The sequence below is a fragment of the Corvus hawaiiensis genome, chromosome 9, assembly GCF_020740725.1.
Source record: "Corvus hawaiiensis isolate bCorHaw1 chromosome 9, bCorHaw1.pri.cur, whole genome shotgun sequence".
NCBI lineage: Eukaryota > Metazoa > Chordata > Aves > Passeriformes > Corvidae > Corvus > Corvus hawaiiensis.
This window is the reverse complement of record NC_063221.1, coordinates 21,434,483-21,449,753: the sequence shown is the minus strand read 5'-3', so window position 1 is coordinate 21,449,753 and position 15,271 is coordinate 21,434,483. Positions and strand designations below refer to the sequence as shown.

Below are 15,271 nucleotides of genomic sequence, written 5' to 3'. Positions count from 1 at the left end.
TTTTAGAGACTGAACACTCTTTCAGTAGGTGGCTTGATGTCCAAAGGTTTTCACTGTCGCTCCAAGTGGGTAACTCTCATAACAATCTCATCATTTTGCACCTGAACTATTGCAATGGTCTTTTCTGTGCCCCTGCTCAGTTACATTCATTTAGAAGCTTCCCAAAAGAGCACTTCCTTCTTTACTGTTTTGTCCAAGACACCACTTTCCCTCCACCTTCCTATCACAGCAATCAAAGCCACACCCATCTGTGCTCCCACTCCTTTATCAACAGAGTGGATTCACAGGTTGGTGAGCTTTCAATCATTCTCTTTAATTTTGCAACAAGACTTCCCAGGTGAGGTTTTATTTACCGTTAAGTGATTTAATCTACAAACAGGAGCAATCCCACTCCCCTGTAACTTTCAGGCACATCATCCCTATTTTTTCCATGTATTTGCTTTTGTATTCAATCCAATCTCACAGTGAGCTAATATAGAAAATACAAGTCCTTACAAAAGAGTCATTTTTCTTCTAGTTTAGCTTCCTAGACAGGCTCACTGTAATGGTGAAATGAGCACAGGTGCCGGTGGAAAACAGGGCCCACGACTTTGCATTTTGGTGACAGACAGTCCTTGGATCAGGTTTGCTGTAATGTGAAGCCCTTCTCTCAGGCTCTCCTTTACGCTTTGTAAGCCTAAGTAGCACAGTTACTTCTCTTATCTTGGAACTCGAAACTTCCATGCCGAGGATAAAAATACTTTACAACTGATGCACAGGAACTAACTCCACCATGTTATTGTTTCCATCTATCTGTATTCCCCAGCTATAACCTGTAGTATTCTGGAATTGTGAATGCTGGGGAGACATTCTTCATGTCTGCTTCCACAGAGCAGGGGTCATAGCATCATGTTTTACTTTATTTTCACTCTGGTTTACTGTTCACTTTAATATAAAACTGTTAAAATTCTGTTGAAAACTTAACTGAAATCTAGCTGATCCAAGTCGTCAATAACAGAATCTGAAGCACAAAAAGAGGCATTTGAGGGGGAAAAACACCTGCAAATTTTCTGTATTCTTATTTGTTACTGATTCAAACCCCTGGGCTCATTTTGACTTCTTCTCCCAATGGAAAATATGGTCAGTGAAGGTCAAAAAAGCAACAGTTGTCCATACTTCAAGAGAAGCTAATGTCTAAGTATTAGAAAAGCAAACTTTCATTTCAAGGCAGTTACAAGAGTGAACCAACCAGGGAAGCCACACTACAGCCCACACATAGGAAGGGCACATTTAAGGGATTGGAGCTCACGCCACGTCTGCAAATCAGGCCTGCTGACAGAACAGACAGGATGAGAAGAAACGTCCACATGATTATTTGGTACAAGTCATATAACAAAGCTGTAGTGACACATGAATCAAAACTGAAAATGGTACCAAGAATTTTACACAGTAAGCTTCTCCAGAGCTCTCCTCACTGAGAGTCTCCTGACCTTTCCGGATGGTTTCTTTGAGGGAATTTCTTTGGCCAAGTAAATACAGACATACAACAATCTAAAAAGTTTTTTAAAAGGATAGCTGATCTAACTGCAACTAATTCAATTATGAGATACACCCTAAAAGCAGGACACAAAGGTCTGATCACCAGAGTTAACTCTCAAGTGGAAAATCAATGAGACACGAGTCACACTGGATAAATGACAGTAACTGGCCTGCCTTTACCTCCAGAACCTGAGAGGAAAACATTCCCTCTCTATACTCAGAATTCTGACTGAAGGAAAAATAACCCTTCATGCAACATGGGAATTTCCAATAAAACTGCTTCTGAGCTGGAATTAACCAGAGATATTTTCAGATCATGAGAGACATAACTTAAAACTCATCAATATTAACAAGATATTAGTTACCTACATTGTTGGCGTGAGGGTTTTTTTTTGAGGTGCAGTCATAGAACAAAACCCAAAGACTGCACAACAAATCTGTTCCTGTACACTTGTATAATCTGAATGGCCCTGACAGCAAACTGTACTCCAAAAACCAATCCATTTATGAGAATAAGTATAGAGCATTCTCAAGGATTTGCAAAATTCACTTTGGTTCAACAATTCAGACCTCCAAAATACATGGCAAGAAATCCGAAAAAGACAGACTTCACTTTGGGATGGCAGAAGTGTGGGAAGCTTTATTTGCAGTAGGACATCACACACAGAGTGAATGTTTCTCATTGTCCTTTTCGGCACTGGCTGTGAAATGGCAGATACGTGAAGAACCTTTTTCATCTGAAGTATTTTAGGAATGCTCTTAACAAAGTATCACTGAATTCCCATGATGCAGAAAAATTCTCACCTGACCTCACTTAAGAGAAATTATGTAACTACACTTTGTTCTGTTATAAACCACTTCCTCAGAGATGGATTTAAAACTATCCACGCACATATGAAAAGTAAGTGCACTATAGCAGCCTCTACAATGATACTGTGAATATTTTTTTCAGCCTTTCTGCCTTTTTTACAATGCACTGAATATAGCAGAATTTTCAGAAAACTGATGGAATAAACACCATGATTCCACTGAAAATAGAACACTAGTTAAAAATAAAAAAATTCCATAAGCTCTAGTGGCTTCTCATTTTGCCTATTTTCCCAAGGCTAAATAAATAGACCTGAACCAAAAAAACCAGAAATGTTGACAAGTGAGGACTGAGAAGACCTGAGAACATCTAGTTAGCTTTCTTTTTCCTGAAGTCTAGCTTTTGAGGAAATCCCCAAAGAACAGTGCTGGCACCATAGCAAGGCACAGAAATACTGACAAATCTTTTCAACTGACAATTATACAGATTAGTTACTAACAAAAGCAATACGATCATGTATCCCTAACCACTAAAACCTGCTGCTAGTTATACTCTGACTTTCAGAGACATGTACATAGAAAGCTCAAGTAAAAGAAAAGAAGGTAGTGGGTGGAAAACATATACCAATATATTCTAATTTTTAAATTATTAATAAGATACAATTTTTGAGGTTGCAAATTTTTTTTACATTAGAAATAGGAAAATAACTCAAAGCAAACAAACCACAGCATCTGTTGTAATGTTAACATCTTTCTACTCCAAGTCTTTAGTCAGGCACCACCTATACACTGCCCCAGGCAACTCTGCAGCAACTGCTGCTCCAAACTCCAGGTCAAAGCAGCCTTTTCCAGACAGTTCTGACAATTGCATCTCAGTTTCACCTCTCCAGGTGGAGCTTAGGGAATACGTGCATCTGTCTCTGCCTAAGACTTAAGCCTTTGTGCCCTTACTACATGAGATACCATGATCCCTTTAAAATAGGTTACAAAAAAGCCTCTGTACTGCAGTGATACATAGAAGGAAAATCCCTGGAAGACTTAAAATATTTGAGGAAGGGAACAAATTCCTTTTCTGACATCAGTCTAATACAGTGAACAGTGTTTGCATTCTCTCATTATTGATTTTCAGGTTTATGTAAGCAAACACTACACCAGGATCTAAACCCAGTGCCTTGTCAGTTACCAACACTTTGTTTCTCAATGGTTTCGTCACAATTTCCCAACAATTACATCAAAGAGAATGCTCATAGCCTGTGAAGTGGAAGTACACATAAAGTTTAATCCATGTAATTGGTGAGATGGAAAAACGTACTAAAAGTCTAATTACAGTTAGGCTATAATAGATTGAAAGCACTGTTTTATGTAAATCCTCTACACTCTTTTTAAAACACTGGAAATGTGACAGAATTTGTTTCACTTTAACCCTTTCCCTAATTCCAGAGCATAGACGTATGTGACATAAAGCCTATCCTTCACTTGCCCTTAACCCTGAGGCAGCTTTGTCAAATTTCAAAAATCAGAAATGCTTGAACAAGGTCACATGAGATGTAGGCAGTTGATTTTGAATAGAAAAAAATGCAGAATAAGGCATTAAACTGAATTTGGTTCAAAACAGTTTTATCAAATTGTTCAGTATTTTTAACTCTAAAAAGCTTTTAAAAACATATTTGTGTCAAGGTTAGCTCTTCCAGTTTAATCAAATATATATTTATATAACAAACTCTTCAGGAACTTGAAGACTTTATCAGTGAAGATTATCCCTCAAAATACATGTCTCAGATATTAACTGTAATCTCCTTTTTTACGAAGAGAAGGTGAAGCTGCAGGGTGCGCTCTACTTCAGAGGCTGGAATGCACCCGACTCCCTGGCTCATTAGAATTTATATTCTGAGATTTGCTTCTCTTGAATGAAGTCTTCTGAAAGACTTCGACTCTAGCTCAGTTTATTTCTTTTGGATCACTAAAACCACATAAAGGCAAGTCAAAGATATTAAATCTACAATGAAGACTCTATGAAAGTTATCTTCAATATTACATTACAGATGGCTTTAATAAATATTTTATAAAAAACCTTTAATGAATATATTTAATGAATTTTTTTACTGAATCTTACAACTGTTACGTCACTAATTTTTTTCTCCACCATGTTGTTTTGTTGTTTTATTTTTTAAATCATGGCCAGCAATATTACAAAATTCTAAAAATGAGGAGAGATCTAATACTAAAAAGTTATCTTACCCCCTAAGCCAAGGACAGAAAATTACATCTCAATCACCTCTAAAAGGAGGTTATTTAACCTTTTCTAGAGTACTTTCAGCAATAGCTATCCCATTACTTCCCTCAGATATATAACCCTCTAATTATCTGTCCTGGATAATCTTTCCTGGAGCTGGAAAGGTTTTCCTGATATCAAAATCTCCTTTTGTGCTCTTCAGGACTATTATTTCTTATACCACCTAGAGAGAACAGTTTATTACATTATTGTCTGTTGCAAACTTTACCGTATTTGAAACCTATTATTATGTCTCCCCGTCTCTGCTAAAGACTAAACAAGTACAATTCTTTCAGTCCTTCCATAAAGGTCATTATTGCAACTCTTCCCTAAATACTCTCAGCTGGTCCAAATCTGTTTGAAGCAGAGTAACAGAGACACTGCATTATCTGAGGCCTTACACTGAGTACTGCAGAGCAACTTCCCTCTCACAACAATCCTGTTCATACACCCCGGTAAGACTGCCGGGTTTTCACAGAACTGTCACGACTGTGTTCATTTTGTGATACAGCCAGCTGCTTATTTACAGAACTGTTACCCAGCCAAGTGTTTCTCATATTTAAATTTATTATTTCTACCCAAAGGCATTATTTTGTGTTTCTTTTTACTGAACTGCATCCCATACACCTCAGGTCATTCATTCAGTTTTCCAAGACTATTTCACACTCTAATGCTTGTACTCCCTCCCAGACTTGTCCTGTCCAGGCAATTAGTAAATCTGCTCTGTTCTATAACCCAGGCCACAAAACGAAAAAATAAACAAGAATAAATTCAGAAAATACACCTGCACAACACACCCATGCCTTCAATCTGAAATGTTCTTGAAGCATTTATTTAATAAGTAATTAAGCAGCATGGCAAAACTTATCTGACAGTATCTATCTTTGGTGTTTCTAGATTCCTTGGCTGTGGAGATAACATTGCTAACTTCCACACCACTGTACACGCAGAGTATGTTTAAAACACAAACATACAGGGGAGGTTCTGTCACTCTCTTCCCTCTTTAATTCATTTCTGTGTGGCACAGTAACCCAGTTGCACAGCTCTTCCAATTTGAAATGTGGGCTATCTCCCAGTTTTTCCTTCCTAAACTAGAGATACTTCAGAGACGCTTCAATTCACACAAAAAACCCCGCACCACGAGCTCTGAAAAATTCAGATCTCATGTACATATATATATGCTAATAAAACAAAAACATCAAGAAAAAGCAGGATGTTATAATTTATGTACCAAAAGGTAAACTCTCACAAACACTCCTTTCCTTTCTGACTTTTAAATTTTCTAACTGAAGTGTTGTAAACAAAGTTAGAATCATCCTTTTAAGACAAAAACCCCACTTCTCTACTACTGACATATACTTGTAAAGATGAGCTTTTACACTTCTTACTGATACTTTGTCAGGCACATGTTCACCCTCAATCAAAACAAATACTTGTGTTTTAATATTATATTTAAATCTGAACTACTAAAAACATTTGTAAAATCTTAGACAATCAAACTATCTCTCTTGCCAACATCCATATTTCTATGTCCTGTGATGAAGTTCAAAAGACCAGAAAAACTGGAGAGCAGCTAACAGCAATCTAAAACACTGCTACAAGGAGAATCAACTCTTTTCTGAAGCAACAAGAGACAAAGCAATCAGCTGTATGCAAAGCAAAAATATTTAAATTGAGTATCAGGTAAAACTTTAACCATGGGGTGGGTGATGGAGCTGCTGAAACAAGCAACACAATGAGGAACTCTGCCATCAGAGGGAATGACCTCACTATGCTTCCAAAGGGCAGAGGATTGGACTTGCTGAGCTTTCTGTATTTCTATGTTTACCTGAATACATTGTAAGCATCAAAACACTGAAGTAACTTTAAAGAGCAGTTATTGTAAGTTAAGCTACTAAGCTTTTGGACTGAAGATACAACCAACTGCCTGTATAAGGGAAAGTAATTAAACACAAACTGTTAACTAATACTCAAATTCTGAACACAAACCATATAAATTATCAACCTATGACACTACAAACCCCAAGTATTTTGATTACAAAGCTGCACTCCTTAAGGGAATCTTTTTAAAGGTCTTTTTGTTTGAAACACAAGTGTCCAATAAGAACACACCATTTAATGTTCAGCTCTACATGTCTGAAGTGTCTTTTAGAGTTACTCAAACAGAAGGAAGGTTTTCAGAAAACTAAAACTCCCATGATGGCTCTTCTACAACCATAAACCATATTTACAGTGTTCTTAAAACTAGAAGAATACACCCTTAAGTGTTGAAGTTTACCAGGAGCAAATTCTTAGCAGCAGCTTGACTTCCAGCAAACAACACTTAATTTGGAAACTAAAAAAACAACCCTCACTACAGAAGTGAGAAGGTTTCTCACTTTCTGCAACTTCACTCCCGCCTACGGAAGTGGCAGAATTTTTCTTCTTCAAGGTTTTTAAGGACAAAATCTACAAATATCCGTCTGGAATAATCCAAGTAGTTTTAAACCAACCTGAGAGAAAGGGAACAATACGTCCTACAGTACTGCATTTCTAGAACTGTGAGCGCAACCTGTATCTATGGATGTAAGTGCCAAATACTTGATGAATAAATTCTCTCTTGCAAATCTGGTTCCTTATGACCTGTATCATCAGTTCCCACACAATGCAAACACTTACATTTTTGGGAAAATCAAGACAAAGCAAACCTCCACAGATTAGCTCTAGAGACCTTAAAGAGGGATTTAGAAATATGAAAGGTAATTTAAAAGAAAAAAAACGAAACAAGAAAAAAAGCACAATTGGAAGCAGGGCAGACTGCAATGACTTCTGTTCCAACTTCCCCAGTACTTTTAGGAATGTTAACACATTTCTTATTTCCCTTATGGTAAAAGAGCAGAGTACAAGTCCTTCCACTTTGTAACAACCACACAACTATTACTGACCAGAAGTCAACTTAAGTACCTAAAATGATCTGAAGAACCAGATCCAGACAAAATGGACCAAAAAAAAAAAACCCCAAACAAACAAACAACAAAAACTTTAAGTCTCCTGAAAATACTGGGAGTGTAAAACCTTCATTCTGTATGAGACTATGGACAGCATATCTCACTATGTAATCTCACTACACAAGTATGTTAGAGACAATGATAAACATCAGAGCAGTCACATGCTGTTCAGCTGTAGAACAAAAGCCCTTATTAGGATATATTCCCAAATTCTGTGAAATAAAGATCTAGTTATTTTTGCACATTAAATCCATAATAACACTGAGCCAAAGAATCCTATTCGCTCTCTTTATCCAGAAATGTTACAAATTAGGAGACAAGACATATGATTGAACTCCATCACTAAATACCTAAATAACGAAGCTATTTAATACAGCATCTCTCTTAGTAATTATACACTTAGAGTATGCAAGGCCAAGGAAAAATAATTTCATTTAACAGTGGTACAACTGAGAATTGCAACAACTACCTATGATAAACTAAACAACCAGAAATATAAATTATCAGCAGTATTTCAATGTAAGGTCATTCATTGCTGCTCCTTACTAATACACATGGTTGCACTGCGTAACACTCCTTCACAAAAAGCTTTTAAATTCAAGTCTGTAAACTCAAGGCATAGAATTTTTTATGGAATAAACATGACAGTGCTGGAAAAAGCTTGAAACCAAAGTTGTTTAGGTTCTTAATGACTTGCTACAAGTCACATGTCAAACTAACTTAACTGCTAAGCCCTTCTGAGGCAAAGGGACGTTTCCTCAGTTGAGTGAAAATTTTCACCTGATAGCTATTTTTTTTTAACATTTTCCCACATACACTTTAAAGAGATGCATTTTTCTCCCCTGCTGTTTAACACACACCATGTTTTTCCCTTACACTTTTTTCCACTTCTGATTAAGCAAACTTAATACCATTAATCCAAAAGACAGTACAGTAAAATTAAAAGATGCTTGAAAACAAACTACAACAGTGCCTTGTCAACTTCTTTTCTGGAAAGTTACACTTGCTTATGTAAGGAATCACACTGTGGTAATCCCAAATCTACCAGTCCCTACTAGATCACCAGTCCTTGGAGCAGCTAGGACAGGAAGCTAGTATCTAACCACAGGTTGGAAACACACCCAAAAAGCATGTCCTTAAAAGATTGCACAAGTCAGTATTTAATGTAAAATACAGGGTACACTTAGAGCTTCACTTAAAGGCCTCAGTAAACAATCACTACATAGTGATTAGTACAGCATAACGACAATATCAACGGTAAACATAAAAATATATGTACAACCATGGAAGAGCTACTGGTTTGTTTAATAATTACTGGAAACATATTTACAAAATAAAATTTGGAACGTCAAAGCCTCAAGAACATATTCTTTTATAAAAACTTAAGTATCTGTTATGTGTTAGCCTAGAACCAGATTAGTCAAATACTCCAAGACTACAAAAACTGCCAACGTTACTGGATAATCAGGGATGGAATACAAAACACCATAAGGAAGAAACAGAACCATATGCTCTCCCTGAAGAGAGATCAGGATTAGGAGACAAAGGGAATATTGCTGAGCTGGGACACTCGGATACTACTGAAACGATTTTTCTGAATACAAGAGAAAACAGAACTGTATGTTACAAGTTTGTGGTATAACGGGACATATATCACAGCCTCCATCGCGAGCAGACTTGGGATGTTAAATAGCTCTTCTGGACCCCTGCATCCTTAAACATCAGCGCCCCTGTCCCTGCGGGGCAGGCGCCGCTTGGGTTCCACGGCAGAAACCCGACTGAGGGCAGCGGCAACAGCCCGGGCCAGGGCGGCAGGGCAGGCAGAGCCGGCAGGACACTGCCGGGGGGCCGCGGCCGCGGGGTGGCCGAGGAAGGGCCCGGGAGCTCAGGGTGTGAACACGGGCCGGCAGCTGCGAGCGCCGCACGGCCGGCGCAGCGCTGGGAACTCGGGACACCCGGTGCCGGGGGGGGCACAGCGGGGGCAACCCGAGGGGCTCTGCCGGGCATCCGCGGCTGGCGGGCCCCGGGCGCGCGGACGGGAGCGGAGCAGCGCGGGGGAAGCGGCGGGACGGGGAGAGCCCGAGGCGGGGGAGGGAAGGGGGGGGAGGGGGGCGGCCGCGGGGCAGGCACGGGGTGATGTGAGGTGAGGAGGGGCAGGGCCGGGGCGGGGGGAGGAGGCGGCGGCGCGGAGCCAGTGGCGCTCCCCGGGGCGCGCGCCCCGCCCGCTCCCGAGTGCCCGTTCCCCGGCGGGAGGGGCGGCGGGTCCCGGTCCCGCCCCCGGCCCGGTACCATTACCCAGCGCGCCCAGCGCCGCCGCCATCCCGCACCCGGCCCGCTCCCGCGGGGGCCGCGCGACCTCGCGAGACTTCCCGCCTTCCTTCGCCGCCCGCCCCCTTCCCCCGCCTCACGCGGCCCAGCCCGCGCGCGCGCGCGCGCGCGCACAGTGCCCGCGCGGGGCTCAGACACAACATGGCGGCCGCGGCGCCGCGCACGTGCCCCGGGCCCGCCGCGGCGGGCGCGCGCACACGTAAAGCCGGGGGGAGGCGGGGCTGCCGCGCACGCGCGCGAGGCGCCACCGCGGGCCAGCTGATTCGAACAGGGCGCGCGAGCCGCCACCTCCTCCCCGCACGCGCTGGTCACGTGGGGGCTTCCCCCGCTCGCTCCCTCCTCCTCCTTCCCCCTCCCCGCGCGGGCTCCGAACTCGGCACCGCCCGGGTCCCCCCCCCCATTCCCTCTCCCGGGCCCGGCCCTCACCTGGCGCCCGCTCCTCGGCGCGGCCGGCCCGCGCAGCCCCGCGCGCCGCTCGCTCCCTCCGTGCCGCCCGCACCAGGCGGCGGCGGCGGCGGCGGCTCCGCACAGCGCCTGCTCCCCTCAGCGCGGCGGCGGCTCCTTCCGCTTCCTTCCCCTCCCCCCTGCTCTGCGGCGGGACCCGCTCCCTGCAGCTCCCCCTGCCGGCGGAGCGCGGCGGCGGCGCGGGGCCGGGAGCGCAGCGCGGCCGAGCAGGTGTCTGGCGGGGCGCCCTGAGGGACGGGGACAGCTCCGCCTGCGCGGGCGGCAGCAGCGGGAGGGCGGGAGGCTCTGGGCGCCCCGGCCGAGCCCCCGGCAGCGCGGGAACACTCCAGGGTTGCTGGGCTGGGCAGGGCACGGGGGAGCGCGGCTCGGGGGCAGCGCTCTGCCGGCTGGAGGTGCTCCTGCCCCCGCTGCCAGTTTCGTGCCCCCAAAGCGGGGCTGTTTGGTTCGCAGCTCCTGAGCAATTTCCAGTGCTCTCTCCTGACTTAGCTCAAGCGGTGCCGCAAGAACAGGCTCCGTGGGGTACTCCAGCCCTCTGGCTTATGACTAAAAATTAATCGATTACGCTTTCAAATTTCTTACTGTGGTGCTGCCTGGTTCTCAGCTCACCAAGAGTTACTGTGCGATCACCAAGAGTTACTACTACCTACCGCCCGCAGCCTGCTCTAATACATCATTTACCTCTACTCCTACAGAGACAACAAAACTACTGTCTGGCTCTGATTATTCTTGAACGTCTCATTGTTTTCTTCCTGAAACACCACAGTTATAACGCATCTGGAAGAGTTTCGTGTAGACCAAAACCACAGAGACTCACGTTTTCTGTTAAATGCTAATGAAATTCAAAAAACCTTTTTGTTAGTAACAACATTTCCAGATTGCTGGAAAATCCTTAGGTTAAACAGTTCTCTGTAACAAAGTATTGAAGAGTATTTTCAGTTGCTTTTACAAGTAGTTAGTGCCAGTATCATAATTCAAGTGATTGATACTTTTGTAAAGAAAGCAGATTTAATAAAATCCTAATTGCCCAAACTGCAAGTCTAGTCATACAGACACTCCTTCTGCAGAGTCTGCAGAAAAACCTCAGCAGCTTTTCCACTTTCCCAAGCAGTTCTCACTTTTCCCTACATCTTGCTGACTTGGAAGTCTTCTGTGATCAGATTCAAAACAACTGAAATCCCACAAGAGAGAGAGAGAGAGGGAAAATTTCTCTCGACTCCATGCCACTGCTCTCCTGCAGGCCTGTTCTGCATGTCCCTGGATCCGAGCAAGAGCGGTGTTCTCACTGCTGCAGGAGCACCTGTGTGCACTAAAGCACTGTGCCTTGCAATCCATTTAGAAATATGCTCACTTAGCTGAACAGCTGCAATGGCTGAGGCTATTATTGCACTGCAGACAAGCGTCAGTACTTTCACAGGAGAACTGAAGGTTCTGCTCAGCTGCTTCGGAGCAAAATCGACTGGGTGCTTTGATGGTGGGGTTTTTTTTCAGATTCCCATGGCGCTGCAAAGACGCAGTTGAGCAACAGACCTGACCAAATCCAGCGGCTGCTGACACGGGAAGCAGCACTTCCCCCCCCCCCCCCCCATCCCTGCCCCACAGTCTTTCCTACTGCCCACCCTGCTGCTCATCTACACCCATGGTAAACCAGTTGGATTTCCTAAACCACCAATAAGCTGTTCCTATTTCTGGTGTGCTCGTTTTCATGTAAAAATTAAACTGCATTGGCTCACCATGGGGCTGAGGAGAGCCAGCATGTGAGATGGGGGGAGGGAGTGCTGCCAGTAGAGGGGAGGAACAAGGCAATCCTCCTCTGGCAGCGGTAACTTTTTGGCAACAAGATTATAGTTTGACTGGTTTACTGTAACCACACCCTATACCAGGATTTGCCTTGAATTCACAGAGGAGGATTTAGATATTAAGTTCTGCCATCTTGCTTAAGAAGCAGTGATGTCTAGTGATGGAAAGTTAACAAAGAGAGTTAATGGTGTGATGTTTCAGGTCATGGTTCCTGCTCACGAAAGAGATACTCCTGAGGCTCTTGCCCCACCTCTGCACGCTCCCTGCTTTTCTCTGGATTTCATCCAGCCATTGTGTACCTACTGTGTAGTTTGGCTCTGTTAACCTTCCAGAGGAAAATTAACAATATGCAAAGAAGAAAAGAGCAGCCCACGTGTAGTAATGACTGAGATCAAGCAGGTTCACTAACACCACCCAAGAGGATTTACATTAAAACCTGGAGAAACCTGCTTTGTTTGAAGCTGGTTGAGGCTCTATGTCCATGCTGATATCCCCACAGCTCAAAATCTTTTTTACCCACTTGTGCTAGCCTGCAGCCCCTACCCTGCAGTATCCTATAGCAGCTTTGAAATAATTCCAAAGTGTAAAGGAATATACTCCTGCCTAGCAGCACCACACTGCTTTCTCCCACACATTTTCACTTCCAGTTGGTGGCCCTTGTTCCTCATATACTCTACCCAATTATATCACATCTCTAATTCTTGTGGCTGCAGCTTCCTCTGTGCTACAGCATCTCTCTTGTACCAGTAACTGGTAGTTGTATTTATTATGGGCAGCCTTACATATTGCTCATTTATAGGGCAGTAACAAATTCTCAGGCTTCATCAGTGTTGGTAGTGGGAAAGAAAAAAACAAACCCAACCACAAAAACCGAACCACAACAAAACCACCTCCTATTCTGATCAGGGGATAATAGTGTTAATGACAACTTTTCAGCAAGTTACAGTGGGAAAAGCCAAAAATTAGTAGATCGAGCCCCTCCCAAGTCAGTACTTTCTACAAGAGCAGAAGCTTTATATCCCTCCATGTTTGTGGGATGCCTCAGCTTATGTTTGTGCATGGAGAATTGCCAAGACCGCAAGTTCCAGCTTTGACGAAGCCGTGACACAGCTCCTGCTTTCAGCAGCAACATCACTGTTCCCACCCATCTCAATCCATGAAATTGCTTAATTGCTTCTCCTATTATTAGAGCAAATAATATGTGATTTTTTCCCCTGACAAAATATTAACAAAGTTCACTCATTAGAACTCAGCACAACTGAGAAGTTGATCCTAAGGACATCTAGGTTAGTTCAGTGACAGCTGCTCTGCTCTCTTTACACCATGCCCCTGGAACAGCATTAACAAGCTATTACTGCTTCCTGCCCCAGCTCTGGTTAAACTGGGCTTATATCCTTGGCTACAGCTCTAGATCTACACTGGCTTTTCAAAAGGGCATGCAGGACAAGGGGGATTACAGCTGAATTCAGCTCCAGAGGCTTATTTGATCTGACTCAAGGGAAACTGTACTGGACTGGCTGGGTGTGTGGAATCACTCTAGTGGCTGTGCAGTTAAGCCATGGACAGTGAGAATTTTTCTAAAGTCAGATTAGGTTCTGTGGGGTCAACTTCCATGGCCCAAACGTAATAAACCATCCTTGACTGGATGAGAGTTGGCTCAGCACAACTGTTAGAGACCTCTGCATTAATTACGTTACCATCTCAATAATTTTGTCTGTAGATACTTAGAAGGTGGTACTTTGAATCTTGTATTTACATATTTTTGAAAGAAAAGTATTTGTATTCTTGTAGACAGTTACAGAAGATAAAGTTATAAAAGGATAGCTTTTGTTGAGACAAAAGGAAACAAAAAAAATTTAACAGTGTTAAAACCACTTTCTGCTTGGATACATTACACATCCTTACACAATCACTTCATGTATTGTTATAGGTCCTCTGTTTTGCTCAGTTCTGCCTGCTGTATTCCCTGGAGAGCTCTACATTCTGATTTTTTTTTCCATTAATGCTACCATATATAAAGAATAAATATGAGAAAGGCTAGATTGCCCTCAGCAAAGTGTTTTCACTGGTTTTACCTGAAGCAAAATCCTTTAGAGAAACAATTCTGTTTCGTGCCTAACCTTAAACAAAAAGAATTCTGCCTGGAGACATACTCTACTGACTCATTTAGGTGTGGTTTCAGTAGCCAGTTTACATGAGGCTGTTCTGGCTTTTTGGCACAACTTCCATTAAATTTTTACAGTATTATCAATTCAGTGCCATAATAACAAAATGCATACTTTTAATATTATTTTTACTACTTCAAATACTACTTGGACAAAGACTTTATAGTTGTATGGAAGTCAGCATATCAAAAACAATAATAAGATACTACTAAACAAATAATTTAAAAAATGTAATAGTGGTAAATTTCACACAATTCTATGTAGTCATCAGGTCTAATATCTACTAAAATAAATCCACTTCAGCCATAAGTTTAGAATGCCTGGGTTTTAAGCCTTTTTTTTTTTTTTTTTTGGTAGGAACAAGGTAGGGGGAAATAAAAGTTTTAGCTCTTCATTAAAGAGAACGATCTCCAGACACTGATAAAGGGTAAGTACATTAGACAATTCAGGAGTCTTACAACACACACAGATTATTGCAGATTTGACTTTAGTTACTGAAATTAGTCATACTCCATGTTGAAAGAGCAAGTTACCAATCACAAAAGTTAAATGAATTTTGGAAGTTATGAATTTATAGGGACAATCTAATCCAAACTGGTCTAAGAATCTGCAGTGAAGTAATCTGATACTTATTTTTAATAATTGAATTAATTAGACTATATTCAGTACCATGTATAAACACTCCTCACATATGAGGTATTCCCATTTAAATGGCTTTTTCTAATGGCTATAGAGGCTTCAAAGTCAAGTCAATATGAAATGATAGCTAGATTGTAGTAGCATTATTAAAAAACCATTCCAGATTAGAACTCATTAAACATAAAAGCGGCACACCAAGAAGGAAGATCTTTGTTTTTCAGAACGTATTATTCTTCTTAGTTTTTACTACTCAAGAATAGGGTTTTATATTTCAAGATGGAAATACTGCTACC

The 15,271-nt window shown here is 42.3% G+C and overlaps 1 protein-coding gene across 4 annotated transcripts in view; it reads right to left on the bottom strand.

Annotated features, from left to right (window-relative positions):
* Nucleotides 1-10,423, bottom strand: part of ZZZ3 (zinc finger ZZ-type containing 3) — a 57,159-nt gene extending 46,736 nt beyond the window's left edge. For 2 of the 4 annotated variants that reach the window (XM_048313358.1, XM_048313359.1), the window contains exon 1: nt 10,339-10,423. The gene's annotated coding sequence lies outside the window, so the exon portion shown is untranslated. Of the gene's footprint in view, nt 1-9,879; nt 9,927-10,338 lie in introns of those variants that run through there. The other 2 variants (XM_048313356.1, XM_048313357.1) reach the window with 2 other exon arrangements.
* Nucleotides 10,424-15,271: the final 4,848 nt, after the last annotated feature.